The sequence below is a fragment of the Panthera tigris genome, chromosome B3 (assembly GCF_018350195.1).
Source record: "Panthera tigris isolate Pti1 chromosome B3, P.tigris_Pti1_mat1.1, whole genome shotgun sequence".
In the NCBI taxonomy this organism is placed as follows: domain Eukaryota; kingdom Metazoa; phylum Chordata; class Mammalia; order Carnivora; family Felidae; genus Panthera; species Panthera tigris.
Window position 1 is genome coordinate 128,061,191 of NC_056665.1, and position 22,384 is coordinate 128,083,574.

The 22,384-nt window shown below is 38.2% G+C and overlaps 1 long non-coding RNA gene across 2 annotated transcripts; it reads left to right on the forward strand.

Annotated features, from left to right (window-relative positions):
* Nucleotides 1–687: 687 nt before the first annotated feature.
* Nucleotides 688–22,097, forward strand: LOC122239678. Of its 2 annotated transcripts, none has more exons than XR_006219025.1 (4): nt 688–1,288; nt 12,340–12,428; nt 20,454–20,650; nt 21,773–22,097. It is a non-coding gene; the product is annotated as an uncharacterized LOC122239678 (long non-coding RNA). The 2 variants fall into 2 exon arrangements; XR_006219026.1 differs by having other exon boundaries at nt 20,457–20,650.
* The last annotated feature ends 287 nt before the right edge of the window (nt 22,098–22,384 follow it).

Sequence of the window (22,384 nt, forward strand, 5' to 3'; positions counted from 1 at the left end):
GTGACATTTTGATTTGATCTTCAACTGCCTGAGTTCTCTCTTACTCTTGCTCACTCTCTCGCAATGAATTGTGAATTCCCTTGTGCTCCTATGAGAGCAGGACAGAAGGAGCAGTTGTTCTTCTCTGCTACTCCATGGCATATGCTGCACCCGAGAAGCTCCCCAATGCAGGGGGTCCCCCTCTGGCCCAGTGTTGCCTATGACTTGGAAGGCCAGTTTGCCTATCCCAGGGTTCTATTCTAGGCCAGTTTGCTGTATCCCTTATCTTAGTCTTTCAGAGCTGTACAAAGCTGTTTCCCTTATCTTACTCTTTCTGGGTAATTGCATCATTATCTGTTGTTGTGGTTGCTGTCATTCCTTTTACTTATTTCACAATTCAAAGTTGGTCAAGGAAAAGTGGAGCTATTTATTGAATCCTTTTAGATAATCCTAAAACACATGTGATACTTTCCTCAATCCCTCCTTGATTTGACCTTCTTATGACTTTCACACTGTTGGGCATCAGAGCTCCCTGAGGGTAGATGGCATATCCTCCAGGATCTAGATTTCAGAACTCTGTCTTTGTTCTTCTGTTCCTTTTCTGAATGTTCCTTCTCTTTTCCTCCATTTGTTCCATAAACACTCAATCTCCTAGGATTCTTCCTGTTTTATCATTCTATTTCCTCCCTTAAAACCTTTTTTTTTTTCCCTGCCATGTTTCCAAATACCACCCATATGCTGATGGTTCTCAAATTTCCATCCCTAGCTTTGACACCTCCTACAAATTCTAGAACCAATATCCTAGTCCTTACTAAATATTAGTGTCTGGATAGGGAGCGTCATAGAAATATATGGCCTAAAGTAAACTAATCCTGTTTTCCTTTCTAAATTTGCTCCTCCATTTATACCTCATTACATGGTGAGGAACCATAGGCCACAAAGTGTTCCCACACCAGAAGTCCTAATGTCTGAGATTCACTAATCCGCCTTTTCTCTCCTAGCACATTCACCAAATAACCAACTACTATCTGTTGGGTAATCTACATAGTTTGTTTTTTGTTTTTGTTTTTATTTTTCAGTATGCCACCTTCACCTCTATTTCTCTGATTTGAGATCATCTTCAGTATGAGTCTACACTATCCAACTTCTCAAGAGAATGTATAGAGAAGCAGAAGTTGTCATCAGAAGATATTAATTGATCAATCAGTGTTACTACCTGCCTAAAACTGGTATCTTTTTCTACGTATTATCTTCCTCGAAGAGTTCATTTTCCCATGCTTGCAACAGTTGCAAAGTCTGCCTATGCTATGTAAGTTGTACCATGTAAATTGGTTTCAAAATTATCTTGCTTACCTTGCAAAAGAGGAAAGATTCAAAAGAGCAGAGGAGCATGTTGTTGCAGAAGATCTCCTATACCACAAAGAGTTGGGTAAGCCGTGTACTGCAGAATTGTTCGGGTGGTATTCTCTATGTAAACATCATAGTTGTACATTTATTATGAAAATTTTGGCTTTAGAAAGGGGTGCTTTTCTTTTTCCTTTTTTTTTCCCAATTCAACAAGAGTTCTTGCGTGGCCTAGTAGAAGGCTACAAATCATACACAAATCCATTTCAAATGAGAATTGAACAGGCTTAAGCCAGTTAGCAACTTTAGAAAATATAACTAAAGAGGACAAAAATGGTGTGAATCACAAGACATTAAGACTCATGGGGGAAAAAATAATAAAATTCTCAAATATCCTTACCAGTTTGACTTTTCCTGAAGTTAGCAACATTAAAGCCAAATGTAAATTTCAGAACTCAAAATGTATTATCGCATAATTTAATAGGCAGATGTTTACAGAAAGCATTAAGATGTGTAATTTTTATTAATTACAAGAATGACTGCATAGCTTGAAAATAGCACCTGAATGCAATTTAATGTAAGACAAAATAAACTTTCTTCTTAATGTTACTTTTATCTTTTTTAACATAAAACCACCATGAAAGCATTTGTCACATTGTTTGAGATACTTAATTTTCACTTTTAGTGTGTTAACATGAATTGACAATTGTCTCCAGCTATTTGTCATCAGCTGAGAGAAACCTACCATACTTACTGAGCTTTTCAGTGCTCAGAAGTCTGACAGGTTACTCCAATGCGTGTTTCTTCACTAGCTCCTAATGTTTTAGGGGTACATTCGGAGTTCCAACCAAGTTCTCTAAGATTCTACCTTTTTTTTTTTCCTTTTCAAGTCTTACCTTCAGCCTCATGCCATATAACATAAACACAGCCTACATGAGAGCACCACATTCTCAGCAGTGACGATCTACTCATCACTATGTTTTCTTGAACAAACCATGCAGAATCAGGAGTTGGCATTTAGCATGTCATTTCTTTTACTTACAATACTTCCTCTCACCCAAGGTGCTTTACTTATCATTCTTTAAAATCATACTGTGAGGCTACACTTGCTCCAAGAAGTCTATGATGTATTGACAGCCATAACCCTTCTCCTTGTAACCAATTAAGACAAAATGGTACCCTTGTCTTCAGAGCAGTATCTGAACACAGCATGTGCTCCTTTTGCTGCATTTACCACCTTGTACTACAAATACTTACTTAAATGTTTTCCTCCTTGCGACTCTGTGAACATCTAGAGTATGTATCTACATGTATGTACACGCGTGGGCACCTATAATTATTTTAAGGGACCCATAAGAAAAATAAGGATGTGCAACGAAGTCTAGTCTTTCCTCTAAATGGGTCAGGGCTGGCCCAGGTCAAAGGTGCCCTGCTTTGAAATGACCCTGACTGTCATTTCTCCAGCAGATCTTTGGATCCTAGATACAAGGCTCCCTGTAATGAAAGGACCAGAACACTCCAGGGAAATTGATTCCTTAAGGATGGAAGTAAGAAAGCACTACTTCTTGAAGTGGGATGAGAGCTTTATTTCTAGGCTACCCACAGACCACATCCTTCACACACCACAAAACCTCGTTGTTGCTTTTTTTAAAGTCTTGCTCTCTTAAGAAGTAATTGTCAGCATATTTTCACGTCCCACTTTGTGTTGTCTAAACAGCATAAGATCTTATGAGTTAGGTATTTTCAACAATGGGACATAAGCAAATCACAGTATACATTATTTATATTTTTAGCACCTTCATAGATAACTTCATGAGGGTATTTTTTTGCTCTCAGTGAATGAATGCAAGGACAGATAATGTGTGCCTATTTTCTCCACCTGTGAAAGTTTGTCTCCTGTCTTTTCATACTTCAAGACAGTCACATCTGAGCATGTGAAAAATGTATAGGTTGTTCTCAAAAAGGAAGAGAGGTAAAACAGTGTACCACACAGCCACCACCTTGGGCAGGTACCTTAGGGGGGAAAAATCATCTTTATGGCCTGGAGGCAGAAAAAGAATCTTAGGGATGGGTTAAAATGGGCATTGGACAATTCAATAGAACAATAACTCAGATTCAGATATCAAAGAAGAATTGAATTTACTTAAAGGTTGAGTTACACTATGGGAGGATCATATAGAACCAAACTGGTTAGGTTTAGAGAAACCGCAAGAGTAATTTGCTTACATACTGGGGATATAGTGGGGATAGGGAATGGAGGAAGCAGATTAAAAATCTTCCACTCCCACCACAGATTATAATCTGTTCTAGATCTTGATGGTCAGGATGAAACTTTCAGGTATATAAGATGCGAGCTGTGAAAAAGATGTGGAAGAGGTATATGAAGGAGAAATCAAAATTTAGAATTAAGTTAGATATAGCATTTGACACTTTCTTTAGAGACGGAAACCGGGGTAGTTTAAAGCAGGGATCTGCTTAAACTGCTTAGTGAATAGCATCTGAATCATCTATGAATTATTCTAGTTGAACTCAAAATAGTTTGGGTAGGTTGGAATCTACCGGCTCAAATATCCAGACAAAGGATGAAAACAGAATTATAGAAGGTGATAGGTCCAGTCAGTACTCAAGAACAGGGACAACCAATGAATTTAACACCTCTGAGACTCGGTTCTTCCCTGAGTTTTAATCTGTGTTCTCCTCTGGCTGTCAGATGACATCTCTATCAATGAGGTTAGGCTCCCACTTCATAGGGAGGAAACAAAACCACAGTCTCCCCCACTGCCCACCCACCCCTGCCTTGCATCTTACTTCCCCATCCACAGCTTTTGCTGTCAGGGGAGAACATACTCTGTCAGGTTGTGCTTTGAAATACCCTGGAAGAGACCACATTAGAGTAGGTTAACAACTCTTGGACTGATTTGGAAAGAAAGGCAGGGCGTCACAGTTGTGAGCTGAATTGTGTCCCCCACAAATGCATATATTAATATTCTAACCCTCAGTACCTCAGAATGTGACTGTATTTGGAGACAGAGGCTTTTAAAGAGGCAATTAAATGAAAAGTAGGTCATTCAGGGGGTGCCTGGGTGGCTCAGTTGGTTAAGCGTCTGACTTCAGCTCAGGTCATGATCTTGCAGTCTGTGGGTTCGAACCCAACATCGGGCTGCGTGCTGACAGCTCAGAGCCTGGAGCCTGCTTCATATTCTGTGTCTCCCTGTCTCTCTGCCCCTTCCTCCACTCACGCTCTGTCTCTGTATCTCAAGAATGAATAAGTGTTCAAAAGTAGGTCATTCAGGTGAGTCTAAATGCAGTACATGGCTGATGTTCTTATAAGAGAGGAAATTTGGACACAGATGTACAGGGGGAAGACCGTGGGAGGACACCAGAAGACCCTGTCTGCAAGCCAAGGAAAGAGTCCTCAGAAGAACCCAATCTTGCTGACACCTCGATCTTGGACTTCTACCCTCCAGAACAATGAGACAATACATTTTTGTAGTTTGTCACCCAGTCTGTGGTACTTTGCTATAGCAGCCATAGTAAACAAACACAGAAACAGACCCATGCTCCCTACTGAGCGTCACATCTTCATCCACAGCTTCTGCTGTCAGTGCAGTATGTACTCTGCCATCTCTTGATTTTAATTGTCCTGGAAAAAGCCTTCAGTTGGCCACATTTGAGTCAATTAATGATTCTTGAGTGAATTTGGGGAGGGAGGCAAGTTGTGTCTGGGGCTGCTGACCTCTACATGGATGAGCCAACTATGGCTGAAGAGCTAGAGCCAAACAGGAAGTCAGGCACTGAATGGGTAAGATTGTGTACATCGAAAAGTTCTGAAGAAAAGTGGTGTACATCAAGAATAAAAATTGAGTGGGTTAAAAGAATCCAGTACAAGATCTTCATCAAAATTCCAAGAACTGCCTTTGGAGGTTCTAGTTCTTTACACAGATCACCTATATGCTCAGGAAGCTTTATAGATGATTCCAATAATGAACTAGTTTAGGAATCACTGGTTTATAGTCGAGGTGGAGGTTACTCCTCATGTTCTTTTTTCTTTTTTTCTTTTTTTTTGGTTTATTTATTTTTAAAAAAAATTTTTTTTTCAACGTTTTTTATTTATTTTTGGGACAGAGAGAGACAGAGCATGAACGGGGGAGGGGCAGAGAGAGAGGGAGACACAGAATCGGAAACAGGCTCCAGGCTCCGAGCCATCAGCCCAGAGCCTGACGCGGGGCTCGAACTCACGGACCACGAGATCGTGACCTGGCTGAAGTCGGACGATTAACCGACTGCGCCACCCAGGCGCCCCTGGTTTATTTATTTTTGAGAGAGACAGAGACAGGGCACGCACGGGGGCCAAAAGTGGGAAAGAGAAAGGATCTCAAGCGGGTTCTGCACTGGCAGCTTGAACTCATGCGGGGCTCAAACTCACAAAACTGTGTGTTCATGACCTGAGTGAAAACCAAGAGTCGGATGCTTAACTGATTGAACCACTCAGGCACCACTCTCCATATTCAGCAAAGATGCCTTTACCATGGTTTCCCTTCATTTGGTATAAATAGCCAAGAATATCCTAATTTCAGGTTAACAATGAGAGGTTAGTTCCCAAATCAATAAGCGTCATGATGAAGCATGTAAGATACCTCAAGAGAAATGTTTTACATACTTGGTTTTGTGACTTGTAGAAGCACCTCGACGTTTCATTTAAATTTGGCTCTATTTGACTTCCATCTTTACAGGAATCTAAGTTGAATGGAGATTCAATGAAACATCATAGGGAAAAGAAAGTAGATAAAGGCAATAAGAAAACATTTTTGGCACCATAGAATGCAAAATAGAGCCATGACTGGGATAAAGCATCACCCAATGGAATAAATTCCTGAAATTTTTGCTAAAATTGAAGTCCACATTGCTATGGTAGATGCCCTGGACACTTCACAGCTAAATAGATGAATTAAATTTCTGACAGCTTCATGTATGGCAATATAATAATTTGTTTTAGTAAAAATATATCAAATTTTTATTAAACAATTTTTATATATTTTCTTTACCTCTCAAGCAGAGTTTAATCATTCACTTTATTCCCACCTTTTACTTACAAATATTTTATATGTTTATAATGGGAACGCATTAGGGACTTAAAACACTGAAAGCAAAGTGAAAAGACCATCCTCATTAGCATTAAGATATGAAACAAGTTAAATAAACAGTCAGCTCTACATATGGCTAAAGTGTACATAATATCTACATCAGGATAATAAACATTGAAGCTGATTTGGAGACTCAAGTTACCTGAATCCCAGCTTAGTGGGATGACAGGGATGTGTGACCATGTTGCCACGTATGTGGCAGAACTAGAGGTAGCAGACTTTATGCTACAATGTATTTCATCCAAATTTGTTCCTCTGGAACTCTCTGATATAGGTAGACCGGTCAGGGAAATTGGCTGTAGCACATCTGTTCTGTTGAAGCTGCACAAGTGGTATACAGTGGCGCCTACTAAAAATGAGGCAGCTGCTGGGGCACCTGGGCGGCCTCAGTTGGTTAACTCCTGAATTTGGCTCAGGCCGTGATCTCATGATTCAGGAGTTCAAGCCCCACATCGGGCTCTGTGCTGACAGCTCAGAGCATGCTTGGGATTCTCTCTCTCTGCCGCTACCCCAATTGTGCTCTCTCTCTATCTCAAAATAAATAGATAAACTTAAAATAAAAAAATGAGGCAGCTGAGGGCAGCTCTAATCATCACCTTAAGGATGGAGTGTGACTGAATGACACAAAGTAAATGACACAAATAAGAGACGCAGAAATTCTGCATTAGTGGAGTGGTAGTAATGAGAACTTTTCTTTTTAAAAAAAAATTTTTTTAACATTTATTTATTTTTGAGAGACAGAGTGTGAGCAGGGGAGGAGCAGAGAGAGAGGGAGACACAGAATCCGAAGCAGGCTCCAGGCTCCAAGCTGCCAGCACAGTGCCTGAGGTGGGGCTCGAACTCACAAACCATGAGATCATGACCTGAGCCAAAGCCGGATGCTCAACCGACTGAGCCACCCAGGCACCCCTTTTTAAAAAATTTTTTAAACATTTTTATTTAAATGAGAACTTTTCCATAGCTAGTGAGTCGTCAGTCATGAAGAAATCCAGAACTGATGAACTGCATGCTCCAAAGATGTGAAGAAACTAGCTACTAACCATAAAAGGATGAATCCAAGGCCAACTGCATTCTGTTGAAGGTTTAATAAAATCGTGATGCTAATATACCAGGGTAAAATGGACTATGTATTCATTCTTGGTGCCCATTATAAGAGGGGGATGAAAGGTTATCAAACTTGCAGTTTACCTTAGACACCCACAAGTTTAGATGGGAACCAATAACTCTATTTAACACAAACTTCCCTCCTAGGGAAAGAACCAATGCCAATTTGATTCACCAGTCTTACCTGGTTCTTAGCACAATGCCAGCACATCTTAGGGACTCAATAAATAATGGATTCAATTAATAATTCACAAGTGAATCAATGAATGATGAATGAATGAATACATGGATAAATTTGGAAGCATCGCAGGGGATTATGAAGCCTTAGGCAGCAATCTTGAAATTATAAGAGCAAGGAGATATTTCAGCTTCACTTTGGAAGAATACTCACTATAAGAGTAGCAAACAGCTGGCTGAACAGATGTTTTTGAAGAATCAGATTTGGATTTCTAGTCCAAGCAGAAGCTGAGCATTGGAATAATGGGCTCTTGGCAAGGCATAAAGCAAATCTCTGGAGGATATAATTGAGGATATTTATCCATAAGCTAACTGCCCTGCTCGCCGTGCTTTGCACTGAGTCCAGAGGGGAGGCTTGTCCTGAAAAAAGAGTAAAACCAGTCACGATAGACCATTGACATGCTCAGACTTCATATCTATATGAAGTCTGTTCAACTATATGAAGTAACACAAAAGCTGGTAACTTGTATAGATTTTGCATATTTTGAGGTATGAATTTATTTTTTAAATCTTTTTAATGTTTATTTCTGAGAGAGACAGAGAAAGAGAATAAGCTGGGGGTGGGGCGCGCAGAGAGAGAGGGAAACACAGGATCCGAAGCAGGCTCCAGGCTCTGTGCTGTCAGCACAGAGCCCAGCACTGGGCTCTAACTCATGAACTGTGAGATCATGACCTGAGCCAAAGTGGGGTGCTTAACCAACTGAGCCACCCAGGCGCCCTCCAGTATGAATTTGAAGTGACAGCCCTCTGAGCTGCTGAGCAGTTGCAAGTCACTTAGCTTAGGAGTGAGTTCATCGCCCTTGGGAGCCAACATCTCAATAGGACTTCCTTTCCCACCTCCATGAAGCAGAGAGCGTTGCATTTCTTTCAGTCGTTCATGGATCCACAGCCTGGGACATAGTCACAACGGTAGAAACACTCCCCCATATCCCATGGAGTCTTAAAGGATATTGATCACTATTTTCTTCAAATACTTAACTGTCTAATGTATAATAATTATTATTGTAGAGATTATGATTGATACAAGACTATAAGACATGATACCTTCCAGAATGGAATTAGACTGTAATGATATGCTATATATATATATATATAGGCAAAAATGTGTGTAATATGCATTTAAAATCAAAGATCAAAGGTCAGTTAAAGACAGGGAGAAAATTGCAACTGTGGAATGGGAATATTATTTTCTTCTAGGGAGCAATAAGGAATAGACTGAATAATGAAAATAGCTTTTAGTGACCCATGAAGAATGGGTAAAATCTGATCTTGTGTAAATAATAATAACGGAAACAACTATTTATGAGCTCCTACTACGTGCCAATCACAGTTCTTCTAGATTGTGAGGAAGAGAGATAGCTAAGCTAAGCTAAGCTTAATAAAGAGATGGCAAGCATTCAGTTTCGTAAAGTCCAAGAATTTTCTATCTGTAATGTATCACAAGTCTCAACATCACATTAGGTGTTGCTGTTCAAACATCAGCTTCAATCTGCACTTCTCTGTACATGGCTCACATACTCTGTTGTGCTAGATTTTCTGCCTGGGAAAAACTTTATTTACAATCTGTGTACGTTGATGAGATGAGATGAGCCCCTTGACTAGGGTGGTACTATAGGAATGGAGAGAAGAAATAGGTACATTTTTTTTCTTTTTTTTAAATTCAAACTTGAGTTTAAACACAATGAATAGATGGAGAGAAAGAGAGAAAAAAATATGACCATCATTTATGAGACTGGAGGCACCTTGCTATAGCTGCCAAAAATGTGTACAAAACAAAGACATTTTATTTACTTTAAAAAAATTTTTAACTGTTTTTACCTATTTTGAGAGAGACAAAGACAGCACAAGTGGGGTATGAGGAGGGGCAGAGAGAGAGGGAAAGAGAAACCCAAGCAGGCTCAGTGCTGTCAGCTTAGAGCCCCATGTGGGGCTCGAACTCACGACATGTGAGATCATAACCTGAGCTGAAACTGAGAGTCATAACTTGAGCTGAAACTGGGAGTCAGAGACTCAACCCACTGAGCCACCCGGGCGCTCCATAAGACATTTTAAATATATATTACTCGTTTGGTAAATGAAGAGTAAGTTGTATATGGATGAACAAATATGAGTGGATAATTGAGGAAGGTAGACAGATTAGAAACAAAGATAAAATAATTTTAAGAGGGTAAAAATTCTGAATGCAAGGTTGTTATAGATATTGAAATGTCAGCATTCCTCTAGTAAATAAAATTTTAAAAGCCACATATATTTTCCAAAACATTAAAATTTCCCACTTACAGCTTGCTATTTCAGTATTTTGAGAACTTTCCCAATTTACTTCACTAAAACTAAAATTGACACTCTAAATAATCTGGTTTTTATTTTTACAATTTTGGATGAATTCATTTAGAGTAAAGCCTATTTCATCAAATAGCTGAGAATTTTGTCCCTAATTAATTAGTTGAAGTGTAAACTTTAGAACTCTACATTTGAGAGCCTCTTAATGGATACATAGTGTTCTAAAATAAAACATCACTGGGGCAACACTCTACAGAACCCAATAGAGACATGTCTGAAAGACAAAATAGCTCAAGAAAGAATAAAGGCAAAAGGAAAAAGTATACTCACGTGTCTCCCATTCTGTATTTTTAATGTCAAAAGTTATTTCACACATCTTATTGCCCTTTCAAGAAAGCAATCAAAAAAATAACATCATTCCCTGGGGGATTTGGAGGATCTAAAGTGTCTCTTAATTCTACAATTTGCAGTTTGATTGCTTTAACATTGTCCTTTTTTAACAGCACTTACAGCACTGGTGGATGAGTTCCAGAGGATCATGACATAGAAGTAGCTGTTCTGTAATTTGTTAGAAAATTTGAGAGAGTCCCTCTTAGCAACTTCTAAACAGATCCTGAAAATCTGCAATATATTCAGGATTGAATTAGGGTTCTGAAACAGCAAATTTAGGAAAAGCTGTTATGCCTTAAGTTCAGTAGGTCAATGATTAGGAGGAAAAAAAAATAGTGAAGAGGAATTTTAAACCAAAGCAAAAAGCATATTATGTAAAAGAGTCAGGGGGTTCCAAGTCAAATGCTTTTTCCCTTGCTCCCATCTCCAACGGAGAAACAAATGTGTTTCCATGGTTTTAAAGCCACTGGTTGAAAATGAATAATTGATTTTCTTTGCAGATATGCAGGTAAAATCATTTAAACTAAATTTTACACCTCCAATTCTTTCAGCGTTGAATAGGCAAATAACGTATAAACGTAGGGATGGACAAGTTAAAATGATAGTGTAAGACAAAGCAACAAAGTCATGAAGCTGAGAAATAAAAAAGAAATACAGAACTTAAGAGGAGAGTCTGAAAAAGGAAGAGATCCAAAGAGTCAAAGAGAAAAAGTGGTACCTAAAATTACGACTATTAATAATGAATCAAGAAGGCACAGTGCATTTATAATATATACTCACATGTCCAATAGGGTGAAATAGTGACTGATATTGACAGCTTTGAACTGTTGTGTGGAAAGATACTGCCTGCCAACTAGAATGATTCAAAGGCAGAATCAAAGTTAAGCTGGATGAGAAGGAGAATGAGGGGGGAAAATGTTGGAAAGGAGATCCCTAAGTAAATGTACAAAGTGGCATATATACTGCTTGCAAAATGAGGATGGATGAAGATTAATGGTCTGCAGATACTCTGCCCGTGCTTTTCAGGAGACTGTTTTGCTTTATTTATCTTGGCTGCCACAAAGAAGTAAGGCCTGGGCACACTCAGATGTGTCCCACATGGCGGTAGAAAGCATGTGCTTTCAGAAATAACTCTGGACTCCCATTAGAGAAGCACATTATCTACACGCATATGATGGACTGAAATTGCTAGGTAATTATATTTCTTGATGTTAATTTGCACCTTTTATATGACGCTGATTGTGGTTTTGTGCTTTTTCTTGATTCTTTTGGACAAATCTCTTCTCACAACTGAAAAATAGTCGCAGATACTTACATGTCGCGGATACATGGTATGTGGTGCTGTGTCTATAAAAGCCGTCATAGGGGATCATTAACAGATTCTAAAATGATTACTCTGCTGAAGTGAGCAATCAGTTAAAAATGGGTAATATAGAACTCTTATCCTAAATCTATAAAACGATTATTACCCAGAGCCTGCAGAATACAAATGATTAGAAAAACAGACGAGGACCCAAACCATGTAGTTACAATCACAACTTACAATAAAGCTGATGCCAACATCATCTTCGTCTAAAGCCTATATGCCGTGAATAAAAACGAGTTTGGTGATATTCATCACGCACCAAAATAGTAATCTGTTTATTAATTATTTTAAGCCCCATTTAAATACAGCCCTGAAAATACATGTTCAATTATAAAAAGAAATCATATGTATGTTGCTTTATGGTTTACAGAGCACCCGGAGTAAAGGCATCTTATTTAATCCTTAAAAATCTGTCAAATAGGAATTGTTATGTTTAATATCTTTGGTGGAGTAAAACCGAAACTGAAATTGATCGAGTTTTCTACAATGTTTCAGCTAAGAAGAGGAGATGTGGGAATTCAAACCAAAGTTGTCTCATTGCAATTCACTGATTAAGCTGAGAGAAATTTGAGGACCTCTCATGGGTAAGGCGGAATCCTGTGCTCAGGTGGTAGGTAACACGATGACAGTGAGAAGGTCTGTTCCCTTGGGGACACTATGTCTCCAAGCAATTATCTACATAGTTGTTTGAATGTAATTGTGATAAGTAGTGTGAAAGACAAGAAACAAACAAACAAACAAACAAACAGTGTTATAACAAGGGACCCGCCTTAATTTGTTAAGGTTAAGAAAGGGTTCCTTGAGAAAGTAAGCTAAGGTGGAAATCTTATGACAAGTTATTTGGCAGAAAGATGAGGGCTGGTCAGGGCAGACGAGGTAGTATATGGGCGGGAAGACTCTGAACCTGGCGTAATTGTGGCATATGTGTAGAATGAAAGGCAGTTCGTCTCAAAGGAACAGAGAGAAGGAAACAGTGCCAACTGAGGCAGAATCAGGTGGTGCTGTTCTCTTATTTTCAGAGCAGTGGCGAGCCATTGAAAGTCTTTACTCAAGGAAGTGATATAGTAGCAAGATCCGATTTGGGTACAAGGCAAAGCAGAGAATTAACTGGAGTGGGATAAATCTCCACACAAGAATGTAATATATTGGGGGGCCTATTTGATATGAACGGCTGATAATCTCACCTGTTTATCCTACACCTGCCTGCTGGGAGAGGAAAAGTCACAGCTAGAGACACAGTGTACTGAACTCAGGAGGTTCTTGCATGATATAAAAACTCTTTTTACTGATGCAACACAGCACTGAATTATGCTTTAGTTAAGTCCAGACTTTCCCTTATTCCAGGTAGCTGAAAATTATTGATGGTTCGCTCACATGGTAGTCCTAAAATTCCTTTAACCTTGAAATTATTAGAGAAAATTGGGGTGGGGGAAAGGATCCATAGGTCTAATATGCAAAGAGTTGCCTAAATCCAAGGCAAGCCACTCATGGAAGAAAGATATCCCTCCTCTAATTATATTTTATAATGCTTTCTCACAAGGGAATGTAAAGCTTTTGCTCACACCATTTTCTCCACCTGGAATGCTCTTTCTATAAATTTTATAAATTCCTCATGGCCAAATCTCATTCATTCCTAAGGCTACCACATCTGAAAAGCATTTCCTGGTGGTCTGCAGCATTCTCCTCCTTCAGAATTTTATAATTTCCATGTAATCATTTCTGAGTTGTTCAGAATATATAAAATATATAGAATGCATATTATATATATATACTGTATGTATGTAAATATATATACATGTATGTATGAGAGCATCTATATACTCGCATATATACTTATGTTTGTGTGTGTGTGTATGTGTACTCCATCTAAAACCTTCACTTGCATCAGGCACTTGTGTATTTTTAACAGATATGGAAAAGATATAAAATTCTTATTTTAAACAAGCAAATGGGGGTGCCTGGGTGGCTCAGTCGGTTAAGCGTCCGACTTTGGCTTAGGTCATGATCTCACGGTTGGTGAGTTTGGGCCTCACCCCCATCCCCCACTTGTTCTCTGTCTCTCTCTGTCTCTCAAAAATAAATTAATGTAAAAAGATTTTTTTTTAAAAGCGAATGGAATTTTATATAGCATTAAAATATAAACAAGAATGTTTAATGATGTAATACTCTTATAAATATATGTGATATATATTTAATTTATAATTATATTATATGTTATATTATATATTTATTTTATTATATATTATATGTATTTATTATATAATAAATATATATGATATATAATAAATATATATTATATATCTCGTCCAAGAATTCTAATGAGGCAGAGGAGGGAAAAAAGCTTGACCCTCTGATACCTATAAATTGTTCTTGACCCAAATTCCAACAATTTAGCCTCTGGAAGTCCATAATCTCTCTTGCAAACATATGATTAATTTCAGCATGTCAAATCCCTATCAGGTTCTCTCTTCTTCAATGTACCTCTCCTTGGTCTGCTTTGCAGAATCGTATCATGTGCTATCTCAGGTTATGAACTCAGATTTTGGTCACTTTCCAACCACATTTAATTCTACTGTATGTTTGTGAGTTTTATGATTGTTTTTTTGGATACCTTGAGAGAGCCACGAGGAGGCTTCCTGTCAATCAACAGTTTTGGTGTTTCTTCCATCTCTGCCTCACTGCCCATTTTCTTCCTCCCAGATTGCCCATGGAAAATCCATATTATTCTTATTCTATAATTCAAAGCAACTTTTTTTTTTCCCTGTAGTGATTATGAAACCCAGGGGTTAATATCCAAGGGCTCAGCAAAACAAAGACCCTTCATTGAAAAGGATTCAAGCTGACTCCCATTCTTCCATGCAGTCATGAACATAGAGGCAAATGCTTCCCACTTGCCCCACCACCCCCCACAAGACAATCGCATAAATACTCACAGTGAAATGTAAAGGATCAGCATGTGCTTCTTCACCAGCCCAAGAACAACGCTTATGGAACTGTAGCTGTCAGTTTCTCAATGTTTCTTGATTGACTTTGACTGACAAAAAATAAGTGAATAAACTAATAAACAAGTTGCACACTCCTCAGGGCCAGGGAACAGCCGTGTTATCTATTATCCTAACACACTGCTGGGCTCATATGAGCTTACGTGTGGGCTCATATGAGCTTACCATTACGTGTGGTTGGATCCAGAGCTAAAATTTGGAAGAGTTTATTATTTGTATTCCTAAATACACATTTGAATACTTTGCAAATGTTTGTAAATCAAATTAACTGTTAATGCCCCTGCACACTGTGGGATTTCACCGAGCCCCTTAGTTATCATGATTAGTTATCATTTATTCAGTTTTTGATGTTAAGAAGGCTTTAAACACAATAACACCCTGCTGTCCTAAACATTATCAAATATGTGCCTCTTGCTTTGAATTGTTTGCAATCGGTAATAATCTAATATTAGATAATTGTCACATAATAAAAAAGATAATTGTGCTGTTACTGGTTATACTAATGTTGTCTGTATTAGAGGAGGGAGATGAATTACTTAATAGAGAAAGAAAATAAGACACATGGTCCACGTGGATGGAAGACCAAGACAAACTGACCCCATGTTTCAGTTTTTAAAAGATGGCATTTCAAAGTATGAGTCTGGTTTTCCATAGGATCACTATATTTAATTAGAAACTTTATTTTTTTAAACTGTTTTTATTTTTTTGTCAATAAAACAATAATTTATGTGAATCTTTAGATTGTGACTGTATGAATTAAGGTAAACTGCAGACAGAGTGGATTTTAAAATATGTGGCATTATTGGCTCTCAGTCTAAGAGTTCCGTGAAGCACCTCCCTGGCGTGGGGCAGGTTGGGGGCCGAGGGGTGGGGGTGTAGAGGACAATGTTGTTCGACACACTGGTGGATTCTCACTCATATCAAGTGCGCATGTCATTTCCGTATAGAAATACTGGGAGCTAGAGCTAAGCATATTTCAGTTAGTTCATAGAAAAACAAAAACAATCAAGCCAGGTGGACTTTGCCCCTCTGCTGTAAGGAAAATCAAAGGTCAGGGGGAAAGGGAAAAGAACAAGGACTGAAGTAAAACCAAGGCCTATAAATGCTCTTCATTCTTATCTCATGGCCCCAGTGAATCGTCCTGAATTATTGAACCCTGGGCTCTATTCCAGGCACTATGCTCCAATTTGTATTCATTTTCTCCTTCACACCTCAGCACAAGCCTTTGACATGGGGATTATTAGTGTTCTTCTCCTTTGTAAGATGAAATTGCAGAGAAGTGATTTGCCCCAAATCATATGACTAGAAAATAGCCTAGTAAGAATTCAAATCCAGGCTTAATGGATGTTTGAAACATCCGTAAGATTGTAATGGTGTAGGGGAACATAAATGGGTCGCCTGTTGTTTATGGCAGATCTGGAAAACAAAAACTGGTAGTATCAGTAAGCTATGCCTGAAGAAAAAAATAGGTAACGCAATTTAAAAAAAAAATTGATCATGCTATGAAAGGGAACGGATTATTTATGGCTATTATCTTAATTAATCCTCACAGTTATTCTATGAGTCAATCGTGTAATCACGAATTTACTGCTGGGGAAAGTAAGGCTGAGAAGTTAAATAACCACACACAATTCCAGAATTTTTAGCCTGTAAAGCAAGGATTCAATTCAGAACTGCAAAGCTCATAACACTATGCATCACATGGGGGACATTTATGTTTATCAATAATGACAAAATAACATTAAGTATTATAAATACAGATTCCTCTAGAAGTAATTGAAATAGTGACTATGCCTAAGTCTTTGTTTTCTGAGCATTTGGCATTATCACAGATAGTAGAATGGTAAGCAAGAAGAAAATACTGTTACTGCTCTGAAGGAATAAATATTTTTTTGTGCCAGATGCAAAAATAAAAGAGCAAATAATTCAAATCCCAGATAAATAAAAAAAAGAAACATAAGAGACAAAAAAAAAAAGCACTGGCTAAAACTATGGGGGAGGGCATTCAAAGTGAGAAAATCGGTCAAAGCAATTTTCTGAGTGAGATGTTGTGAGAGAAGATTGCCCAAGAGAAGTGGCTATATTGGGCATTTGTGGAAATTCAGTTTAAAATATAAGTCTTTTATTAAATATAAATTTTGTTAAAATATAAAATATATTTTATTTTAAAATATAAATAAGAAGAAAGAAAGAAAGAAAGAAAGAAAGAAAGAAAGAAAGAAAGAAAGAAAGAGGGAGGGAAGGAGGGAGGAAGGAAGGAAGGAAAGAAAGAAGGAAGGAAGGAAGGAAAGAAGGAAGGAAGGAAGGAAGAAAGGAAGGGAGAGAGGGAGAAAGGAAAAACAGAATGACAGAAAAGATAAGCAATTATCGAGTATCTTAAATAGCCTTCCAAGGATTATAATTGATCTGCTAGGCAATATATAGGCACAGTATAAGATATTTATAATTATTCTTTAAAATACCTTTTAAGACCTTGGGAGGACAAGGCTCCTGCAGCTTTCCTTATAAATTCTGTTCAGATTGGCCCAGGGAATAATGCAGTCACTTGAATTAAAAATGAACTTAAAGACCATAAGTAAAAGATAATGATTAATAGGTACAGAGCCTTCTGGGGGAAATATGGAGTGGGCTCCTTCAGGTTTGCTGCTAATGATCTATAAGAGGGTGCAGACAGCATGTTAATGAAATTTTTTGATAACATTAAATTGGGAGAGGCTGGAACATAATTCCGACCAGAAAAATATCTGTTACAGAAATGACTGTGAGAAAGTTAGGAACATGAAGGAAATAATAAAATGCATCCAGGGATACTGAATTCTAAGTAATATATCACAAGATAGATCTTTAATATAACCAAAGTAGAGGATATCAGTGAAAGAATAACTACACCTGTCTTGAAAGCTAAGGGTACAAGACAAATTATCTATAGGACATATGAGCATGGTTGTTTTTATATGACCCAAATAGGGTATTGCAACTATTGGTCCTTAGAAGAGAAAATTTGGGGGGTTCATGAAGGCCTTTTGTTTGTGTTGGAAACTACTGAAGGAGTGAGAAGGTCATTGGAAAAGAGGGCATCAAATTTATCTTCTAGAGTCTTACTGTACAAGTGTATACATAAATTCATTCTGGGCAGGTAACATGAGAATATTAGTTTTCAGAACAATCTTTTGTGCTCACAGAAAGAATTATGGCCCGCTCAAAGAGTAAAGTATCATAAACATAAAGGAGTTTCCACATTATAATAAATTGAGGCCTAAAAAGGAGGAAAAAAATGGCTAGGCTCACTTACACAGATAAAGAAAGTGGAATAGACTACTTCTCCCCAAATTCCTAAGAACAAAGAACACTATCATGTTGACTTCCAATAGTAAAGGCTTTCTTTTTTAACTACAGATTTTTTTTTACTTTTATTCCCATGAAAGTAACTACAGTGACAAACATTAAGCAACTTCTTTTTTACATACAAAAATTATTTTATTATTAACAATAGTATTTTCAGAAAAATTGACTTATTGTAGCACTGTAAGTAAGTATAAAGTTTCTGAAGCCAAATATGAACTCCAATCCTGGGTCAACAAATATTTAGCTATGCAATCTTGGGCATGTAATCAAACATTTTCTGTTCAGTGTTCTTAATCTGTACACTAATATGACTACCTTAAAGACTCAAAGACTTTTGGGATTCAGTGAAAAAAAATGCATATAAAACCTTTAGATGCTCAGCAATACTTATATAGATTGTGTTTGTGGAACATAAAATCATCAACTGTTGTGGCTGGAAGAGATTTTAGCGATTATAAGCCCAACCTCCCCAATATACAGATGAAGAGTCTTAGAATAGAGATGCATCCCTTTTTTTTTTAAGTTTATTTATTTTGAGAAAGAGAGAGAGTTGAAGAGTGGGGGAGAGGCAGAGAAAGAGAGGGAAAGAGAGAGAGAATCCCAAGCAGCCTCCGTGCTCACAGCACAGATCTTGATGTGGGCTCGACGTTACAAACCATGAGATCATGACCTGAGCCGAAAAGGAGAGTCACTTACTTAACCAACTGAGCCACCCTTGTGCCATAATGTCATCACTTTCTCAAGATTATGGAAATAGTTGGTAAAAGAATGGGGACAGGATTCTTATGTCATAATTTCTTATTCAGGGATATTGTATAGTTGTCCTATTATACATACCCCAGATATTTATGGAGAATTTTAGAAAGTTACAAAATGCACTAATTTTATTCTCTTCCATAGGTTCCACTTGTCTTATCTACTGTCCCCTCACCCAGAAACAAATTCAATAGAACAGTGAAATGTCCTATGAAAAGTTCCATTAAGGCATCATTTCAGGGACAACCTTCTATAGGAATAGTACACTGTCTTTCACAAGGCAGTATATATGCTGAACCAGTGGCCTGTAATTGTGCTCAGCCCTCATACCTAGAAGACTCAGGTCCAGGAAATGAGAGGAGGATATAAAATAAACCTCTTAGAACATGACTTCCAGTGGTACACTGTGGAATTTGTCCTTTTCTTATCTGCCTTGAGTTCAGTCGGGCTATGCATTTCCCTAAGATATTTTTTAGTATGGAATCCAGTAAGTGTTCAACTGAACTTGGAAATAAAACTATACCTGAATATTTGGGCTCCTCTTTCCAGGGGTCTTTCAGGTCAAGCAATATCTTTCTACACTCATGGAACAATCCATCTTAATTAGCAGAGGACATAGTACGTATGGAGCCAAAAATGACTATGTCTAAAACCTAGATGATTCACAGGAAGTCTTTTTGTCTGTTCTCAGTAATAATAGTGAATGGGAAATTACATGGTACATGGTCCAAACAGGGCAAGGTAACTAAGGGTTCCGAACCTTTGAGCTTGAAGATATAAGTCAATCTTTCAGGAAAGCAACCCACAGTCAATGAAGTGTCAATGTAAAGGAAATCTAGAAAGGGGAAAAATGAGTGATGAAGAACATCACTCATGGAAAAGATGTTTCTTCACTAACCCTCTTGTATTAAGTATTTGCAGAGATTGTGACATTGAAGGGGTTTCTAATTCAAAGGATAGATAAGAAAGAGACACACAAAAAAGCTAAGTAGTGGGACACTTGGTGGCTCAGTCTGTTAAGCGGCTGACTTCAACTCAGGTCATGATCACAGTGCTCATGAGTTCAAGCTTTGCATCAGGCTTTGCACTGGGGGTGCGGAGCCTTCCTAGGATTCTCTCTCCCTCTCTCTCTCTCTCTCTTTCTCTCTCTCTCTGCCACTTCCTCACTTGTGCTCTCTCTCTCTCTCAAAATAAATAAATAAACTTTAAAAAATCTAAGGAGTAACAAGGGAGGCTTCCTGCACAAATTACTTGTCTTTAAAAAAATAATGTTTTTATTTATTTTTGAGAGAGAGAGAGAGACAGAGACAGAACATGAGCAGAGGAGGGGCAGACACAGGGGCAGACACAGAATCTGAAGCAGGCTCCAGACCCTGAGATGTCAGAACAGAGCCCCACACAGGGCTTGAATCCACAAACCACGAGATCATGACCTGAGTCAAAGTCGGATGTTTAACCGACTGAGCCACCCAGGCGCCCCACCAATGACTTCTCTTGATTCAACAGCAGGACTTTCATGGAAATCCACTCGACACTTGTGCATACACCTTCAGAAGCCCAGAAACTCAGGAGGTCAACATCCCAGAGCCAAAAGGAGATGGCAACCAGTGAAAACATGCACAATCTTTTCTCCCCTGAGACCAAATTATCCTTAGATGGATTTCACATCAACCCTCAAATCAAAGAACAAGTGATCTTTACAGGTGATCAGTTCAATATTGCATTAGATCTTTCCCTATCACTCTCCTCCTGTCTTCACTCTTGTTTTCGGATCACACTCCTCATGAATTACTTGTATTTTGTGGTTAACCCAGTTTTAATTTCTGGAGATTCCAGGCTAAGACAATACCTAACAATAAACACCAAATATGGCTCAAAACCCCTCCTTCCTCAGTATCCTCTGTCTTTAAACTAGCAACCCCAGGCTTTCCACTGTATAAGCCAAACAACTTTGGAATCATCTTTATCTTCTCTTTATCATAGTTCACGTCCAATTTGTCACCATTTCTTATTGTCACCAACTTAAAAGTATATTCAGAATATAATCACTACTATGATCCTGGTCTGAGACACAAGTATATCTTGCTGGACTTATGGAGTAGCCTCCTGATTAATCTCTAATTTATCCTTCCTTCTAATAGTCTACTTTCGGCACCGTAGCCAGACTGATCATTTTAGAGCTTTAGTAAAATGTTCTACTCATCTTTTCAAAACCTGCCAAGGTCTTCCCATGTCATTTGAGTAAAGGCAAAAAACCCTTTAGTGGCCCACATTTATAACTTTGACCTCCTCTTCCACTGTTTTTCCGCTAGACCACTCCTCTTCCACCATTTTGATCACCTCATTGGTTTTTGAATATTCCAAACAGAAACTTCCCTCAGGCCCTTTGCCATTTCCTCTGGGTGGAATATCTTCCCCAGAAAACTACATGCCGTATTTCTCTATTTCCTCCAAGTTTGTCAAATATGTTACTTCTTATTTATAATTCGGATTCTTTGCCATTACTATGGCCTGGCATTCCTTATCTTTCTCCTTGCTTTTTATTTTCACCATGACACGGATTACGACCTAAGGTAGATTCGTTATCAAAAGATGCCATAATGCCATAAAAATCTATTCCATCCTTGTATACATGTTCATTTGCAACAGTTCTTGGACATTTTCTCATCAAAGGAGGAACTATATTTTTTCCTTGAATCCACATTCCTTGAATCTGGGGTAGTTTTATGACTTTCTTTGACAAAAAGAATATTGCAGAAATGGTCTCGTGGGAACTCTAAGCCTAGCCCTCAAAGGGCTTCATAGGTCTACTTTTTCTTTCCTAGAACACTGTCCTGGATTCACCATGTGAAGAAGCCCACTGGAGCATGAGGCTTCTGAGGCAAGCTTCCCCAAACCAAGCCTGCTGGACCAGGTAACACCAGCCAGCACCAAATGTGAGACATGGGACAGAGGCTATCCTAGACCTAGAGCCCTAGATGAGTCACTAAGTGGTTGTGGCTGCAAGATTGACCTTGGGGAAGACCCTGAATAATACTCAGCTGAACCCACCCAAATTTCTAACCCACAGGATCATAAGCAAATCAAATAGCTTCCATTTCAACCAACTAAGTCTACAATGATTTGTTGCACAGAAATAAATACCGATGTCATCACCTGAATTACCATTTCTTTTATATTTGCAAATTGCTATTTCTTTCTCTCTCCTCCAAATAAAATGTAACCATCACAGGACAGGGATTTTTTTTTTTTTTTTAAATACGTTTTCTCTTTGTTTAACTGCTGTTCTCAGAACCTAGAATTGTTCCTGGTATATAGTATGTGCAATAAATATTAATTAAATAGTAGATGTTTCTTGGTAAGTACAACCTAATGGTTACAGCAGAAATGCTTAGATGCATGAGAAAGTCTTTTATAATCTGTGAATGTAATTCCTT